This window comes from Muntiacus reevesi, chromosome 3 (assembly GCF_963930625.1).
Source record: "Muntiacus reevesi chromosome 3, mMunRee1.1, whole genome shotgun sequence".
Taxonomy (NCBI): Eukaryota; Metazoa; Chordata; class Mammalia; order Artiodactyla; family Cervidae; genus Muntiacus; species Muntiacus reevesi.
The window spans coordinates 244,714,469-244,732,027 of NC_089251.1; the positions used below are offsets into that span (position 1 = coordinate 244,714,469).

Genomic DNA, 17,559 nt, shown 5'->3' on the forward strand with positions numbered 1-17,559 from the left:
GTACTGATTTCTGTTATACAACAGAATGAATCAGCCATTCACATATATATTTGTATATCCCCTTTCTCTGGGACCTCCCTCTAACCCGCCTTCATCTCACCTATCTAGGTCACCACAAAGCACTGAGCCGAGTCCTCTCTGCTATAGCAGTTTTCCACTAGCTATTTGTTTTACACATGGTAGGGTATGTCAGTCCCAATCTTCCAGTTCATCCTACCTCAACTCCTTCGTGTCCACATGTCATTGTGTAGGTCTGCATCTACATTCCTGCCTTGAAAATAGGTTTATCTGTACTGTTTTCTAGAGTCCACATATATGCATTAATATATGATGTTTGTTTTTCTATTTCTGACTTACCTCAGAGTTCCTATGACAGACTCTGAGTCCATTTCTGTCTCTACAAATTTGTAGAGACATAAAAATAGAAGAAGCATAAAAATTTGTAGAAACATAAAAATATAGTTTCATTCCTTTTTTATGGTTGAGTAAGATATCATTGTATATATGTGCCATATATTTTTCCATTCATCTGTCAACAGACATTTAGGTTGCTTCCATGTCCTGGCTATAATAGTAACAGTGATGCAGTGAACACTGTGGGGTGCTTCCGTCTTTTTGAATTATGATTTTCTCAGGGTATATGCCCAATAGTAGGAATGCTGGGTCATATGGTAGTTCTATTTTCAGGTTTTAAAGGAACCTACGTACTGTTTTACACTGTGGCTGTACCAATTTGCATTCCATACATTCATGCAAGAGGGTTCCCTTTTCTCCACACCCTCTCCAGCATTTATTTTTTGTAGATTTTTAATGATGTCCATTCTGACTTTGAGAGTGATATTTACTGTAATTTTGATTTGCATTTGCTTAATAATTAGTGATGTTGAGCATCTTTTCATGTGCCTCTTGGCCATCTGTGTATCTTGTTTGGAGAAATGTCCAGATCTTCCACCCATTTTTTGAGTAAGTTGTTTTTGTTTTATATTGAGATGCATTCAGCTGTTTGTATATTTTGGAAATTAACCTTTTAAAACTTTTTTTACTTGCAAATATTTTCTCCCATTCTCAGGATTGTCTTTTCATGTTGTTCAAGGTATCTTTTGCTCTGCAAAAGCTTTTAAATTTAATAAGATCCCATTTGTTTATTTTTTGTTTTTATTTTCATTACTCTAGTTGGTGAGTGAAAAAAAAAATTATTGCTGCAGTTTATGTCAAAGAATATTCTGCCTATGTTTTCCTCTAAGAGTTTTCCAGTGTCTGGTCTTACACTTAGGTCTTTAATCCATTTTGAGTTTATTCTTGTGTATGATGCTAGGTTTTGTCCTAATTTCATTTTTTTTAACATGTAGCTGTCAAGTTTTCCCAGCACCATGTATTAAATAAACTGTCGTTTCTCTGTTGTATATTTTTGCCTTCTTTGTCAAAGATAAGATGACTATAGGTGTGTGGGTTTATCTCTGGATTTATAGTCTGTACCAATGATTTATATTTATGGTATTGGCACAAAAACATACTGTCTTGATCACTGTAGCTTTGTAGTATAGTTTGAAGCCAGGGAGCCTAATTCTTCCAGCTTAATCTTTCTTCCTCAAGATTGCTTTTGCTATTCAGGGTTTTTGTGTTTTTATACACATTGTAAAAAAAAATTGTTCTAATTTTGTGAAGACTGCATCGATAATTTGATAGGAATTACATTGACTATATAGATTGCTTCAGATAGTATACTCATTTTCCCAGTGTTGATTCTTTCAGTCTAAGAACATGATATCTATTCTGTTTGTGTCATCATTGATTTCTTTCATCAGTGTTTTACAATTTTATGAGTACAGGTCCTTTCCCTCCTTAGGTGGGTTTATTCTTAAGTTAGTTTATTATTTTTCTTTTTTTGCTACGGCATATGGGATTGTTTCCTTAATTTCTCTTTCTGATCTTTCATTTTTAGTGTATAGGATATGCAAGAGATTTCTGTACATTAATTTTGTACCCTTCAACTTTACCAAATTCATTGATTATCTCTGGTAGTTTTCTGATGACATCTTTAAAATTTTCTGTGTATAGTATCATGTCTTCTGCAAACAGTGACAGTTTCACTTCTCTATTTCCAATTTGGATTCCTTTTATTTCTTTTTCTTTGATTGCTATCACTAGGACTTCCAAGATGATGTTGAATAAAAGTGGCAAGATTGAATATTTGTCTTGTTCCTGATCCTAGACCCCACAAAAACTGTGACAGACCTGCCTTTGAGTGTTAGAGCATCTACTGTGGAGGTACAGGTCAGTAGTGACCTGCCACAGGGTCTCTGGGTGCAGCAGACCTGGGAATGGCATAAGCCCTATTGGAGGAGGTTGCCATTAACCCTGCCATAGAGCCACCAGAACTTACACAGGATTGGGGAAACAGACTCTTGGAGGGCACAAACAGAACCTTGTGCACACCAGGACCCAGGAGAAAGGAGCAGTGACATTACAAGAGCCTGACCCAGACTTGCCCGTGAGTGTCCAGGAGTCTCCAGCAGAGGTGTGGGTTGGCGGTGGCCTGCTGCAGGGTCTGGGGCACTGAGTGCAGCAGTGCCTGTATGGGACCTTTTGAAGGATGTCACCATTATCTTCATTACCTCCACCATATTTTGGCCTCAGGTCAAACAACAGGGAGGGAGCACAACTCCGCCCATCAACAGAAAATTGGATTAAAGATTTATAGAGCATGGCCCCGCCCATCAGAACAAGACCCAAATTTCCCCTCAGTCTCTCCCATCAGGAATCTTCCATTAGCCTCTTATCCTTATCCATCAGAGGGTAGATAGAATGAAAACCACAATCACAGAAAACTAATCAAACTGATTACATGGATCACAGCCTTGTCTAACTCAATGAAACTATGAGCCATTCCATGTAGGGCCACCCAAGACAGATGGGTTATGGTGGAGAGTTCTGACAAAACATGGTCCACTGGAGAAGGGAATGGCAAACCACTTCTGTATTCTTGCCTTGAGAACCCCATGAACAGTATGAAAAGGCAAAAAGATAGGACACTAAAAGATGAACTCCCCAGGTTGGTAGGTGCCTAATGTGTTAGTGGAGAACAGTGGAGAAATAACTCCAGAAAGAATAGAGATGGAGCCAAAGCGAAAACAACACCCAGTTGTGGATGTGATGGGTGATGGAAGTAAAGTCCGATGCTGTAAAGAACAATACTGCTTAAGAACCTGGAATGTTTGGTCCATTGGAAGTGGTCAAACAGGAGACAACAAGAGTGGACATTGGCATTTTAGGAATCATCAAACTAAAATGGACTGGGATGGGTGAATTTAACTCAGATGACCATTATACCTACTACTGTGGGCAAGAATCCCTTAGAAGAAATGGAATAGCCCTCATAGTCAACAAAAGAGTCTGAAAATACAGTACTTGATTGCAATCTCAAAAACGACAGAATGATCTCTGTTCATTTCCAAGGCAAACCATTCAATATCATGGTAATCCAAGTCTATGCCCCAACCAGTAATGCTGAAGAAGCTGAAGTTGAACGGTGCTATGAAGACTTACAGGACCTTCTAGAACTAACACCCAAAAAAGATGTCCTTTTCATAATAGGGGACTGGAATGCAAAAGTAGGAAGTCAAGAGATACCTGGCATAACAGGCAAGTTTGGCCTTGGAGTACAGAATGAAGCAGGGCAAAGACTAACAGAGTTTTGCCAAGAGAATGCACTGGTCAGAGCAAACACCCTGTTCCAATAACACAAGAGAAGACTCTACACATGGACATCACCAGATGGGTCAATACTGAACTCAGACTGATTATATTCTTTGCGGCCGAAGATGGAGAAGCTCTATACAGTCAGCAAAAATAAGACCGGGAGCTGACTGTGGGTCAGGTCATGAACTCCTTACTGCAAATTCAGACTTAAATTGAAGAAAGAAGGGAAAAACACTAGACCATTCAGGTATGACCTAAATCAAATCCCTTATGATTGTACAGTGGAAGTGACAAATCGGTTCAAGGGATTAGATCTGATAGAGTGTCTGAAGAACTATGGACAGAGGTGACATTGTACAGGAGGCAGTGATCAAGACCATCCCCAAGGAAAAGAAATGCAGAAAGGCAAAATGGTTGTCTGAGGAGGCCTTACAAATAGCTGAGAAAAGAAGAGAAGCTAAAGGCAAAGGAGAAAAGGAAAGATATACCCATCTGAATGCTGAGTTCCAAAGAATAGCAAGGAGAGATTAGAAAGCCTTCCTCAGTGATCAGTGCAAAGAAATAGAGGAAAACCATAGAATGGGAAAGACTAGCGATCTCTTCAAGAAAATTAGAGATACCAAGGGAACATTTCATGCAAAGATGGGCACAATAGAGGATAGAAATGGTATGGACCTAACAGAAGCAGAAAAGATTAAGAAGAGGTGACAAGGATACACAAGAAGAACTATAGAAAAAATATCTTCATGACCCAGACAACTGTAATGGTGTGATCCCTCACCTAGATTGCAGGCGGGAGGAGAAGGCGACGACAGAGGATGAGATAGTTGGATGTCATCACTGACTCAATGGACATGAGTTTGAGTAAGCTCCGGGAGTTGTTGATGGACAGGGAAGCCTGGCGTGCTGCAGTCCATGAGGTCACAAAGAGTTGAACACGACTGAGCAGCTGAACTGAACTGATCCTAGAAGAAATACTTTCACTTTTCATTGTTGAGTATGATATTATCTGTGGGTTTGTCATATGTGGCCTTTGTTATGTTTAGGAAGGTGTTTTCTTTACCCAGTTTCTAGAGTTTTCTCTCTCTCTCTTTTTTTTAATTATGTTTTTCAGTCACCCAGTTGTGTCCAACTCTTTGCAACCCCATAGACTGCAGCATACCAGGCCTCCCTGTCCCTCATCATCTCCCGGAGTTTGCCCAAGTTCATGTCCATTGGGTAGATCATGCCATCCAGCCATCTCAACCTCTGATACCCTCCTCTTCTGCCCTCAATCTTTCCCAGTATCAGGTACTTTTCCAATGAGTCAGTGTTTGTATCAGGTGACCAAAATACTGGAACTTCAGCATCAGTCCTTCCAATGAGTATTCATGGTTGATTTCCTTTAACATTGACTGTTTTTTTTTTCTTTTTTTTTTTTTCCTTTTTTTTTTTTTATTTTTTATTTTTCAGTGGGTTTTGTCATACATTGATATGAATCAGCCATAGAGTTACACGTATTCCCCATCCCGGTACCCCATCCAATATCCTTGCTGTCCTAGGGATTCTCAGGAGTCTTCTCCAGCATTACAGTTCAAAGGCATCAAAACTTTGGCGTCCTGCTTTCTTTATGGTCCAGGTCTCACAACCATACGTGACCACTGGAAAGACCATAACCTTGACTCCGTGGACCTTTGTTGGCAGAGTGATATCTCTCCTTTTCAACACACACTGTATGTAGGTTTGTCATAGCTTTCCTGCCAAGAAGCAATCATCTTCTTAGTTCATGGCCACAGTCATCATCTTCAGTGATATTAGAGCCCATGAAGAGGAAATCTTTCACCGCTTCCACCTTTTCCCCTTCTACTTGTCATAAAGTAATGGGACTGGATGCCATGATCTTTTTTTTTTTTTTTTAATTTTTAGTTTTAAGCCGGCTTTTTCACTCTCCTCCTTCACTTCATCAAGAGGTTCTTTAGTTCCTCTTCGCTTTCTGTCATTAGAGTGGTATCATCCACATATCTGAGGTTGTTGATGTTTCTCCCACCTGTTTTGATTCCAGCTTGTAACTCATCTAGCCCTGCATTTCTCATGATGTGCTTAGCATATAGGTTAAATAAACAGAGTGACCACAGACAGCCCTGTCATACTCCTTTCTCAATCCTGTACCAATGAGTTGTTCCATGCAAGTTTCTAACTGTTGCTTCTTGACCTGCATACAGCTTTCTCAGGAGACAGGTAAGATGGTCTGGTATTCCCATCTCTTTAAGAGCTTTTCACAGTTTGTTATGATCCACAAAGTCAAAGGCTTTAGTGTAGTTGATGAAACAGAAGTAGATGTTTTTCTGGATTTCCCATGCTTTCTCTATGATCCAGCGAATTTTGGCAATTTGATCTCTGGCTCCTCTTCCTTTCTAAACCCTGCTTGGATGTCTGGAAGTTCTTGGTTCACATAATGCTGAAGTCTAGCATGCATGATTTTAAGCATGACCTTACTAGCATAGGAAATCCTGCAATTGTCCGATGGTTTGAACATTCTTTAGTACTGTCCTCCTTGGGAATTGGGATGGGGATTGACTTTTTCCAGTCCTGTGGCTACTGCTGAGTCTTCCATATTTGCTGACATGTTCAATGCAACACTCTGATGACATCATCTTTTAGGGTTTTAAACCCTCTACTGGAATTCCATTGCATCCACTAGCTTTGTCCACAGCAGTGCTTCACACTCCAGAATGTCTGGCTGTGGGTGACTAACCACACCATCGTAGTTATCTGGTTAATTAAGATCTTTTTTGTGCAGTTTTATGTACAGTTTCTTTCTATCTCTTCTGGATCTCTTCTGCTTCCACTAGGTCTCAACCATAGTTTCTGTCTTTTATTGTGCTCATCTTTGGGTGAAATGTTCCCTTGATACTTCCAGTTTTCCTGAAGAGATCTTTAGTCTTTCACCTTCTGTTGTTTTCCTCTATGTTTATGAATTGTTCATTGAAGAAAGCCTTCCTGTCTCTCCTTGTTATTCTTTGGAACTCTGTTTAGTTGGGTGTACCTTTCCTTTTCTCCCTTCCATTTCACTTGTTTCTTCAGCTATTCGTAAAGCCTCCCCTCAGATAACCACTTTGCCTTCTTGCTTTTCTTTTTCTTTGGGATGGTTTTGTTTGCTACCTTCTGTATAGCATTATGGACTTCTGTCCATAGTTCTTAAGGCACACTGCTTACTAGATCTAATCCATTGAATCTATTCATCACCTTCCCTGTATATTTATCAGTTCAGTTCAGTTCCTCAGTCATGTCCAACTCTTTGTGACCCCATGGACTGTAGCCCACCACGCCTCCCTGTCCATCACCAACTCCTGGAGTCTACTCAGATACATGTCCATTGAGTCAGTGATGCCATCCAACTATCTCATCCTCTGTCATCCCCTTCTCCTCCTGCCTTCAATCTTTCCCAGCATCAGGATCTTTTCCAGTGATTTAGCTCTTTGCATCAGATGGCCAAAGTATTGGAGTTTCAGCTTCAGCATCAGTCCTTCCAATGAATATTCAGGACTGATTTCCTTTAGGATGGACTGGTTGGATCTCCTTGCAGTCCAAGGCACTCTCAGGAGTCTTCTCCAACACCACAATTCAAAAGCATCAATTCTTTGGCGCTCAGCTTTCTTTATAGTCCAACTCTCACATCCATACATGACTAGTGGAAAAACCATAGCTTTGACTAGATGGACCTTTGTTGGCAAAGTAATGTTTCTGCTTTTTAATATGCTGTCTAGGTTGGTCATAGCTTTTCTTCCAAGGAGCAAGCATCTTTTAATTTCATGGCTACTGTCACCATCTAGAGTGATTTTGGAGCCCCCCAAAATAAATTCTGTCACTGTTTCCATTGTTTCCCCATCTATTTGTCATGAGTGATAGGACCAGATGCCACGATCTTAGTTTTCTGAATGTTGAGCTTTAAGCCAATTTTTTTCACTCTCTTCTTTTACATTTATCAAGAAGCTCTTTAGTTCTTTGCTTTCTGCCATAAATGTAATGTCATCTACATATCTGAGGTTATTGGTATTTCTCCCAACAATCTTGATTCCAGCTTGTGCTTCATCCAGCCTGGCATTTCGCATGATGTACTCTGTGTATAATAAGGTAAGTAAGCAGGGTGACAATATGCAGCCTTGACGTACTCCTTTCCCAATTTGGAACCAGTCTGTTGTTCCATGTCCAGTTCTAACTGTTACTTCTTGACCTGCATACAGATTTCTCAGGAGGCAGGTAAGGTGATCTGATATTCCCATCTCTTTAAGAATTTTCCACAGTTTGTTGTGATCCACACAGTCAAAGGTTTTGATATAGTTAGTACAGCAGAAGTAGATATTTTTCTGGAACTCTCTTGCTTTTTTCTATGATTCAGCAATGTTGGCAATTTGATCTCTAGTTCCTCTGCCTTTTCTAAATCCAACTTGAACATCTGGAAGTTCATGGTTCACATACTGTCAAAGCTTGGGTTGGAGAATTTTGAGCATTACTTTGCTAGCGTGTGAGATGAGTGCAATTGTGCAGTAGTTTGAGCATTCCTTGGCCTTGCCTTTCTTAGGGATTGGAATGAAAACTGACCTTTTCCAGTCCTGTGGCCACTGAATTTTCCAAATTTGCTGGCATATTGAGTGCAGCACTTTCACAGCATCATCTTAGGGGATTTGAAATAGCTCAACTGGAATTCCATCACCTCCACTAGCTTTGTTCGTAGTGATGCTTCCTTGGGCCCACTTCACTTCACATCCCAGGATGTCTGGCTTTAGGTGACTGATCACACCATTGTGATTATCTGCATCATGAAGATCTTTTTTGTGTATGTAGTTCTTCTGTATATTCTTGCCACCTCTTCTTAATCTCTTCTGCTTCTGTTACCATTTCTGTCCTTTATGGTGTCCATCTTTGCATGAAACAGGGGATTTGATTTAAGTTCTACTTGGATGATCTAGTGGTTTTCCCTGTTATCTTTAGATTAATCCTGAATTTTGCTATGAGAAGCTGATGATCTGAGCCACAGTCAGCTCCAGTGTTGTTTTTTTTTTTTTTGCTCACTGTATACAGCTTCTTCAACTTTATTTCGGTATTGATGATTTGGGGATGTCCATGTGTAAAGTCATCTCTTGTGTTGTTGAAAAAGGGTGTTTGCTATGACCAGAGCATTCTCTTGGCAAAATTCAGTTAGCCTTTGCCTTGCTTCATTTTGTACTCCAAGGCCAAACCAGCCTGTTACTCCAGGAATTTCTTTACTTCCTACCTTTGTATTCCAATCCCAATGATGAATAGAACATTTTTTTTTTTTTTTTTTTTTTTTTTGGGTGTGTGTTCTAGGAGGTCTTCTAGGTCTTCTGATCAACTTCAGCTTCTTCAGCATTGGTGGTAGGGGCATAGATGTCAATTACTGTGATGTTGAATGACTTGAATGGAGTCATTCTCAAATGAACTGAGATCATTCTTTCATTTTTGAGGTTGCACCCAAGTACTGCATTCCAGACTCTCTTGTTGATTATGAGGGCTACTCCATTTATTCTATGGGATTCTTTGCCCACCGTAGTAGATATAATGGTCATCTGAATTAATTTGCCCATTCCCATCCATTTAGTTCACTGATTCCTGAGATGTTGATGTTATCTTCTGCTTGACCACATCTAATTTACCTTGATTCATGGACCTCACGTTCCAGGTTCCTGTGCAGTACTGTTCTTTGCAGCATTGGAAATCACGGTCATCACCAAACACATCCACAACTGAGAGCTGTTTTCACTTTGGCCCAGCCACTTCATTCTTTCTGGGGCTATTAGTAGTTGCCCTCCACTCTTCCCGAGTGGATTATTTGATACCTTCCGACCTGAGGGACTCATCTTTTGCTATCATCTTTTTTGTCTTTTTATACAGTTCATGAGATTCTCAGCAAGTATACTGGGGTGCTTTGCCATTCCCTCCTCCGCTGGATTACATTTTGTCAGGACTCTCCAGTATGAGCTGTCCTGTTTTGGGTGGCCCTCCGTGGTATGGCTCATAACTTCATTGAGTTATGCAAATCACTTTGCCATGACAAGGCAGCAATCCATGAAGGGGTTTTTTTTTTTTTTGAAATCATAAATGGATGTTAAATCTTGTCTAAAGCTTTTTCTGTATCTATTGAGATGATCATGTGGTTTTTATTCTTCAGTTGAATAATAAAACACATTTTTATTTTGTTTTTTTGGCTGATCAACCATACAACTTGCAGGATTTCAGTTCCCCAACCAGGGACTGAATCCAGGCCATGGCTGTAAAAGCTCAGAATCCTGACCATACAACACTGGGGAACTCTCCTCTTCACTTTGTTCATGTGGTGTATCACACTGACTGATTTGCAGATACTGAAAAATCCTTGCATCTCTTACTTAATAATGTTGTATGATCCTTTTAATGTATTCTGTATTCAGCTAGCTAGTATTTTGTTGAGGATTTTTGTGTTGATGTTCATCAGTGACATTGGGCTGTAATTTTTTGTGTGTGGTATCTTTGGTTTTTATGTCAGAGTGATGGTGGCCTCATAGAATGAGTTTGGGAGTGTTCCTTCTGAAATCTCTTGGAAGTTTCAGAAGGATAGGTGTTAAATCTTCACTAAATGTTTGGTAGAATTCATGTGTGAAGTCATCTGATCCTGGATCTTTGTTTGTGAAAGTTTTTTTTTCATTAGTAGTTGTTTATTGATCAATGGTTTGATACTAAGTTATTTTGTATCTTCAGAGTTTTGCCCAAATGGAGTCACAAGCATTACAAAGTTTTTCTCTTAAAGAAAGCGTAGTGGGCAAGTTGGGAGGGGCCAACATAGCAGTAGTGGCATTTGAGAAAAAGTTAACAAAAAAGTTTAGCATTACCATTTATTGATGACGGACACTTAAGTTTTACTTACATTCCATGGGGAGAAAAAAATTCCACCGTAAACAGTGAATCAAACTGGCAAGGCTACTGGGCTTTTCATCTGGACTGTATCAGGACTTCACCACACACATTTCTGTGCACAGCAACACAACATCAAAAGCAACATAGTTGCAGAGATAAGCATGGGTCCTTTTCTTCAGCCCTACATGGAGATGTAATCAACAGTACAAGCACTCCAGGACAGTCAGTCTGCAGTTATACTTGTGCTACATGGAGACCGTATCCTGTAGTGTAGTGAGAGCTATGTCAAGAGTCATCTGTATATACACACAATCTGTTTAATAATCTTTAAAATAAAGATTAAAGTTCATTTAATTCCTGCTGCATTAACAAAAATAAAAATAGAAAAGGAACCAAATGATCACTTAAAGTTTAAAATTCCAAAACTGCCCAATGTATAAAACTGTGGGAGACAGCATCAAAGTTGGACTGTTTCAGTTAAACCAGAAGGCACACAGTTTGCATCACTGAAATGGTCCTGGGTTAGTCCAATGAAATAAAAATGTGTAACCACATACACATGGATATGATCTTTGCTAATTAGATTACTGATTAAGTCAGTCTCAGACGAATTTCTAAACTGTGCTATGTAACTAGACACAATTGAGAAACTCAAATGAAAATTTATATAGTGTCATTTCAATCAAAAGAAAATAATGAAACTAAGAATACGTATCTCTTTTAGACAAGAGCAGTGGTGTGCACCAGAGCACGCCAAGAAGGTCCGCTCTGGCCGAGGAGGAAGCATTTGATTTTCTCTGGTGCTTTCAGCTCTGGGGCCAGACTAAGGCCTTTCTCCAGCGTGAGTGTCCAGGATTTGTCCTGAAGTGTTTGTGTGAGCCAGTTTGAGAAGGGGTCCTGCTTTCTGTTTCTTCTTTCACACAGCAAGGGAAAAAATAGTAAAACACCCAAAACAAACAAACAAAAACCCCACCAAAACCAAGCACTAGGGTGCCTGGGGGCATGGACCTGCTGGTTTCCCAATGGATCCAGGGGTGTTTGGCAAACCCACTTGGCCCCCAGCCGCTGCTGCAGTGTAGACAAACCACATGTGAGCAGCTATGCCGACTCCTCAGGGTCCTGCCTTCCTCACCATTGCTTTCTCTAGTCCTTGGGAGGTATCAGAAATTCCAAATTTTCAAAGCAATTTCAGTATTTTCAGTATATATTTGGAGAGTTTTCAATGGTCCATGGCCAAATAAGGTTCAGCACCTCCCACACAGACATTGACCCATTTCCTGTTCTTGGCGTCTCTGTATTTTGTTGGTCCAACTCAGACAGCAACTTTAAGATGTTCAGTGCAGTCATGTCGTGGCAGAACTCCACATTCTTTCCAATACCGTGGCTGATCAGAGGTGGCTGAGAGGAACAATTGATGAGAGATACAAACTCGGTCTTACTTTGGGGGAAGTCTTTATATTCGACCTGGAATCCCTGAACTCTGGAAGGATAGTCCAGCTGCTCAGAGGGTATTGTGAGAGGTACATGGCCTGAAGAGACCATTCTTTAAAATGGTCTCTGCTGTCAGCTAGGTGCCCTCATTCAACAACTCATGGACTATCGTGAAAGTTACCATGGGCCTTGGCAGGACTCGGAGCTACCCTGGTGAAACCTTTGGTGTGATGTCCTTGACTGACTCCCACAGCCTGGGCACCCTGGAGCACCATGGGAAGAATTCCAGCAGGCAGCTGCTGATGACTGAGATAAGGCATCCTAAACTCCTCTTCATTGCTAGTCCCATTTTCATCCCCTGAGGCAGGTTCATAAAAGGTCACTGTTCTCCCATCCCCTGGTTTCTATGTTGGTGTCCCCCTCTGATTTGAGGGCTGGTTTGGTGGGCTGAGCCTGCGGGACTTTTTGAAACCTGGGATCTCCAGCATGTTCTTGTCTGCACTGCATTTGGCCACCTTCTCATTGGTTCCTGATCCTTCTCTGGCGCGTTTTCCCACCTTCACCTGCATCACAGGCTCCCTGCGGCGTAGGAGGCCACCTCAGTGAGGAGCAGGTACTCTGGCTCCTCCTCGTTTTTTGCCTGCTGGGACTGGGCCGGTCTGCTAATCGGGTTCATCCCCTGGCCGTACTCTGGATGCTTTGTAGTCTGACTATGGGTTTTGTTTTCTTTTCGATTCCGGGCTTCACTTGCTCAACTGTAGGCAGTAATTTCTTCAGCTCCTCAAGAACAGCTCTAGCATTGTTTTTCTTTGAAATCCTCTTGCTCTTCCCTTCGCTTTCCCCCACCAACACCCCAGCCAACACCCTGGTCACAAAGCTCCTCATGTGGGGTGGGCCACTCTCCCGGGCAACCTGCTTTAGACGGAAAGATTCAAAATTCACAGGCAAGTTCTGTTTAAGTGCAATCTCAAACATTTATTTCTGGTTTATTGAGATTTTCTTCCTCTGATTCTCTTCCATTCACCTCCAGCCTCTTGGGGTGTGGGGGTGGGGTTCATTCTGCAGGATCCTCAAAACTTTTGCAACAGTATCATGCTTCGTAGCCTGTCTCCTCTTTCCTGTTAAATTGTTGTCCTCCCACAGCAACTTCAAGCTTGATAAAGATAGTAGTGGAAATGGGTTAAAGCACCTGAGGGGATAAGCACGTCCTCTCATGTTGTGACTTTAGGTGGCCTGAACCCAATTTGAGTAAGGGTTGACAGGCTTATCCATCGGCTTTCCCCCCAAGTTTCATGTACAGTGCATTTAGCTCTACAGTAGGGGTTATGCTTTCTTATATTGAACTGGACCTTGCTCACACTAAATCTTATACTCAGACTGAATCTTGTTGAAACGGGCTAACTCATTCACAAGGCACATTGGTGCTTTCTCTTTGGGGTGTGCCAGGTTAGAAGGAACTGTCTGTTGTCCCGAGCTCATCCCCTGGCTGGCGGTCCCGGGTGGCAGAGTGATGGTGAGGAGGGGAAAGAGGGAGAAGGAAGGGATGGTGGATGGGAAGCAGAGTGTCCTGAGGAGACTGGTGCCACTGGGCCGGGGATCAGAGGAAGGTACAGTCAAGCCAGATGTGGCCACTGCCGGCACAACGCTGAAGCTATCAAAGTCTTAAAATCAGTTTCAATTTCTATGTTTATGATTGGTCTGTCCATATTTCCTATTTCTTCCTGGTTCAGTCTTAGAAGATTGTATCATTCTAAGAATTTGTCCATTCCTTCTAGGTTGTCCATTTTATTGGCATATAATTGCTTGTGGTAGTCTTTTATGATCGTTTGTATTTCTGTTGTGTCAGTTGTAACTTCCCCTTTTTCATTTCTAATACTACCGATCTGAGCCCTCTCCCTTTTTTTTTTCTGGATTCTGGCTAAAGGTTTATCAATTTTATTTTCTCTAGGAGCCAGCATTTAGTTTCATTGATCTTTTCTATTGTTTTCTTCATCTCAGTTGGATTTATTTCTGCTCTGATCATTATGTTGTCTTTCCTTCTACTAACTTTAGGTTTAATTTGTTGTTCTTTCTCTAGGTTGCTTTAGGTGTAAGGTTAGGTTGGTTGTTTCAAGCTTTTGTTGTTTCCTGAAGTAAGATTGCAGGCACCGGCCTGGCCGTACCTTCCTCCTCCACGGCCACTCTGCCTCTCCCTTCCTGGCGTCCCTTCCTCCTCTGTCCTGCCCCTTGTGATTGTTTCCATCACCCATGACCACTGGCTGGTAGATGAGCTCAGGGCAGCAACCGTTTCCTTCTAACATAGCACACCCCAAAGAGAAAGCCTCAATGTCTTGTGAATGAATTATATCATTTCAGCAAAATTCAATCTGAGCATGAGCTTATAAGCAATAGAAGTTTATGGTAATCTGTAAGCTTCCATCTTAGAACTGCTTTTGCTGTATCCCATAGATTTTAGATTGTTATATTTTCATTTGTCTCAAGGCATTTTTTAAATTCCCTCTTTGATTTCTTCAGCGATCTCTTGATTGTTCAGTACCATATTATTTGGCCTCCACATGTTTGTGTTTCTTTTTTTTCTTTTACAGTTTTTTTTCCTGTAGTTGATGCCTAATCTCATAGCACTGTGGTTGGAGAAGTTGGTTATTATGGTTTCAATTTTCTTTCTTTTTTTTTTTTTTTTTAAATATTATTTTATTAGTTGGAGGCCAATCACTTCACAACATTTCAGTGGGTTTTGTCATACATTGACATGAATCAGCCATATAGTTACACGTATTCCCCATCCCGATCCCACCTCCCACCTCCCTCTCCACCCGACTCCTCAGGGTCCTCCCTGCCCACCAGGCCCGAGCACCTGACTCATGTATCCCACCTGGGCTGGTGGTCTGTTTCACCATAGATAATATACATGCTGTTCTTTCAAAATATCCCACCCTCACGTTCTCCCCCTGAGTTCAAAAGTCTGTTCTGTACTTCTGTGTCTCTTTTTCTGTTTTGCATATAGGGTTATCGCTACCATCTATCTAAATTCCGTATATATGTGTTAGTATGCTGTAATGTTCTTTATCTTTCTGGCTTACTTCACTCTGTATAATGGGCTCCAGTTTCATCCATCTCATTAGAACTGATTCAAATGAATTCTTTTTAACAGCTGAGTAATATTCCATGGTGTATATGTACCACAGCTTCCTTATCCATTCATCTGCTGATGGGCAGGTTGCTTCCATGTCCTGGCTATTATAAACAGTGCTGCGATGAACATTGGGGTGCACGTGTCTCTTTCAGATCTGGATTCCTCAGTGTGTATGCCCAGAAGTGGTATTCCTGGGTCATATGGCAGTTCTATTTCCAGTTTTTTAAGAAATCTCCACACTGTTTTCCATAGTGGCTGTACTAGTTTGCATTCCCACCAACAGTGTAAGAGGGTTCCCTTTTCTCCACACCCTCTCCAGCATTTATTGCTTGTAGACTTTTGGATAGCAGCCATCCTGACTGGCGTGTAATGGTACCTCATTGTGGTTTTGATTTGCATTTCTCTGATGATGAGTGATGTTGAGCATCTTTTCATGTGTTTGTTAGCCATCTGTATGTCTTCTTTGGAGAAATGTCTGTTTAGTTCTTTGGCCCATTTTTTGATTGGGTCGTTTATTTTTCTGGAATTGAGCTTCAGGAGTTGCTTGTATATTTTTGAGATTAATCCTTTGTCTGTTTTGTCAATTTTCTTAAATATACCCAGGTTAAGACCCTGATGCTGGGACGGATTGGGGGCAGGAGGAGAAGGGGACGACAGAGGATGAGATGGTTGGATGGCATCACCGACTCGATGGGCATGAGTTTGAGTGAACTCCAGGAGTTTGTGATGGACAGGGAGGCCTGGCGTGCTGCGATTCATGCAAAGAGTCGGACACGACTGAGTGACTGAACTGACTAACTAACTTTGTGGCCCAGCCTGTTGCGGGGAGCGGCTTGAAAGAGCTGACTCTGGGAGCTGCCTTGATTGATTATCAAGGGTCCCTTCAAGGACATAGCTCTCTGTCCCGCCACCCCTCTCCTGGAATCCAAAGTTAATCAGAACACTAGTAAGCCTTGAATGCACACATGATGCAGATAGATAAGCCTTTCACGACCACCCTTAAGATAAACGGGATGCCCTTCTTAACCCTTGACGTTATCAGAGAGTTTTGGTGATTGTTATCTCAAAGTGATGTTTATGGAAAAATATTTTCTCTTCTTAAGATTCTCTTCTTGGTTTAGTATAAATGTAACCCTGAGAAATAATGATCGCTGACTGCAGCGATCCTCTCGACCCCATCTGTTCTGTGTCTTTATTTCTTAGCCTAAAGGAACGCGCCGTGTTGCTCGCTGAAATCTCCCGGCTGGTCCGGCAGCCTGTGATCTGCCCTGGAGAATGTTCCATGTGCACTTGAGAAGAATGTATATTCTGCCACTTTCAGATGGAATGTTTTGTAAATATCAATTATAAGTCCATGATGTTTTTTGTGTCATTTAAGGCCTGTATTTCCTTACTGGTTTTCTGTCCGGATGATCTGTCCATTGATGTTAGTGGGGTGTTACAGTCCCCACTAACAATTATTATTGTTACTGTTGATTTCTCCTTTTGTGGCTGTCAGCATTTGCCTTATATATTGAGATGCTCCTATGTCGGGTGCAAATTCAATAACAATTGTTATATCTTCTTAGATTGATCCCTAGATCATTATGTAATGTCCTTTATCTCTTTCAACAGTCTCATTTTAACATCAGTTTTGTCTGATATGAGTATTCCTACTCCAGCTTTCTTTTGATTTCCATTTGCGTGGAATATCTTTTTCCATCTCTTCACTTTCAGTCTATATGTGTCCCTAGATCTGAAGTGAGTCTCTTATATACAACATACATACGGGTCTTGTTTTTGTATCCATTCAGTCAGTCTGGGTCTTTTGGTTGGAACATTTAGTCCATTTCCATTTAAGATAATTATCAACATGTCTGTCCTTATTGTTTTCTTGTTTGGTTTTGTTTTTGTAGGTCTTTTTCCTTCCCTTCCTCTTTTGTTTTCTTCTCTTGTGATATCATGACTATCTTTAGTGTTGTGTTTGGATTGCTTTTTCTTTTTTGTGTGTGTACCTATTATAGATTTTGGTTTACGTGAGGTTTTAATATAGCAGTCTATGTATATACAGGTTTAAGTGGCTGGTCTCTTATTTCAAATGCATATCCAATATCCAGCATTTGTTCTCTCCTCTCCTCACAGTTGCTGGTTTTGATATAGTGTTTGTGTATGTGGATGATTTCCTAGCTCTATTGTATCTTTTATCTTTACTGGTGAGCTTTCCCATTAGTAATTTTCTTTGTTTCTAGTTGTGTTCTTTTCCATCAGAGAAATTCCTTTAGCATTTATTGTAAAGCTGGTTTGATAGTGCTAAGATATATTTAACTTACTTTTTTGTGTAACTTTTCATCTCTATGCTGAATCTGAATGAAACCTTACTGGGTAGCTTGTTTTTGGTTGGTTTCTTTCCTTCATCACTTTAAATA

General features: G+C 40.9%; 1 pseudogene; it reads right to left on the reverse strand.

Moving 5' to 3' along the window:
- LOC136162945 (double-stranded RNA-binding protein Staufen homolog 1-like) overlaps positions 1-16,047 on the reverse strand; it is a 48,518-nt pseudogene extending 32,471 nt beyond the window's left edge.
- Between the last annotated feature and the right edge of the window lie 1,512 nt (positions 16,048-17,559).